Source organism: Cyprinodon tularosa, unplaced genomic scaffold (genome assembly GCF_016077235.1).
Source record: "Cyprinodon tularosa strain WSP-4 unplaced genomic scaffold, ASM1607723v1 ctg86, whole genome shotgun sequence".
In the NCBI taxonomy this organism is placed as follows: Eukaryota; Metazoa; Chordata; class Actinopteri; order Cyprinodontiformes; family Cyprinodontidae; genus Cyprinodon; species Cyprinodon tularosa.
In genome coordinates, this window is record NW_024039629.1 from 1,046,169 (window position 1) to 1,048,384 (window position 2,216).

A 2,216-nucleotide genomic window follows, 5' to 3' on the forward strand; every position below is an offset into this window, starting at 1 on the left:
CAGACGGTCCCTACGCATCTGAGGGGCAGTTAACTCAGCAAAAAGGACAATGAATATGGCAAGCCAAGAATGCCACTATTCACATCTAATTATCACATTAAGATTGAAATTCACTCGCTAAGAGCACCCGTTTTTCCGAAATTTCAGCGCTTTTTTCGCCATCTTTTACCAAAAAGAATACGCATATTGTGTTACCATCATGACGGACGTAAAAAGCGGTGCTTGTTGGTAAAAGATGGCGAAAAAAGCGGCAAAATTTCGGAAAAACGGGTGCTTTTAGTGAGTGAATGTCAATATTAAGGTGATAATTAGATGAGAATAGTGGCATTCTTGGCTTGCCATAGCGGAAGCCTTCTAAAGCGTTGGTTTGGAGAAGAATAGCCTACAAATGACCGTTGCAGAGAGGTGTGGGTTTAGTTTAGCCAATCTACCTTCTCTAACACTGTGCTCCCTTGTCGGCACATTAAGCTCCATTCTTGAAATGAAAACGTGGAGATATTTAGCATTTTTATCCGTAGTGTTCAGTGTCAGAAAGAAATGTGTTCGCCGCGGTGACTTATACTGGTGAGCCAGAGTAAACAAACACAGTAGCTGCCCGTCTCTTGAGAGATAGGATTACAAAACCACGGGGTGGTAGTGAAAGAATAATGTTAACAAACTGTATTAAAAACTGAAAACAACGCGAGCAAACGGGCCATACATGCAGGAAGCGCGTTTTATTTTCGGAGTTGCTCAATGAGGGTCTCGACCAGTTCCCGTAGTGTAGTGGTTATCACGTTCGCCTAACACGCGAAAGGTCCCCGGTTCGAAACCGGGCGGGAACACATTTTTTTTTGTGTGTGTTTGTTTTTAACTTCGACAGTTATGTCAGTGTTAATTACTGGATTGTGATCTTTATAAAGAAAAATCAATCAATAATACATTTTTTCCAAGGATTTGAACTGCAATGAATTTGAATCCGTGTAGGGAATGATGTAAATGATCCAGACAAATCTGAACAAGAAAATAAGATGTGATGTTAAATAGAGATTGACTGATACATTTCTTTTTCAAGCAAATTCATTTTATGTCCATCTAACTGATCCCTGAAATGATCTTCCTACATTTATAGGAAAAAAAGGCAATGAGAACAAATATTACACAAATCTTAATTTCAATTTTTAAAAAATGAAGATCAATTCAAACATACACAATAGATAGCAAATGGAGGGAGCAGTAATGCATTCACTGTGTAGCATTTTATGATTCTCTGATCTCAAAGAACAGTATATTGAACCTAACCAACAAATTAGGTTTATTATGCTGAATTTTAAGAAATATTAAGAATCAAAAATAATTTAGGTTAAATTATTTTTTTAACTTACAGAAACCACTGGATGAAAGTCTGTATCTGCATTTGAACTCTTACTATGAAATTTCATATAGATTGTAAAAGTTTACTAAATGAATTCTGTACATGTTAAGTACTCAAGGTGAAAAGCATCTTTACTGATTGAAGTGCATGATTTCAATACGACTCGTTTTTGCACAATTTAAATATTTATGGTGGACATTTTGATCAATTTGCTCCAATTTTTTATCTAATTTAAAATTCTTCAGCGAGTTTTCGCTACTTATTCATGTTATATATATATATACCTTTATGGGTGTGAAAATTACCATCTGATTTTTAGCTTCGATAAGCAATCTTTTTTTTTTATTTAAATCAGCGATCAAACTGCTTGACTTGTTCCAGGTTTTGTCATGATACAATCACATACTTAAATGTATTTTGTTAGGGTTTTATTTGATAGAATAAAAAATGTATTGCAAGATTCTGAAAAATTAAAAAGAAAATTATGCAACATTTTTATGATAGTTTAAATAAAACTGTGAAAGGTGTCGCATAAATTAGGAAATTACCCACGGATACTTTGATTTTTTTAAATAAGATAGTTACCCAAATAGGTAATATTCATCTGGGTATAATTCAGTCTCATAAAAATCCAACTGCTCTGCAAGTGCCTGAAAGGGGTGTAGGGGAAATTTAGTGAGCAATTAGCATCAGGAAGACTAAGAAACCCACTGCAAATTTTATCCATAATGTTCATAAAAACACTGCAGATTGACCTGAACTTAGCATCCTACTTAATAATCAAGTAAATGGTAGCATACAGTAATGTTTTTTTTTTGTTTTTTTAATCAAGCAGCTAACCTAAACATAAAGCAATGGTGAA

At 34.3% G+C, this 2,216-nt stretch overlaps 1 non-coding gene across 1 annotated transcript; it reads left to right on the top strand.

The window, feature by feature from the left end:
* Positions 1-751: 751 nt before the first annotated feature.
* Positions 752-824, top strand: trnav-aac. The gene has a single exon. It is a non-coding gene; the product is annotated as a tRNA-Val (tRNA).
* Positions 825-2,216: the final 1,392 nt, after the last annotated feature.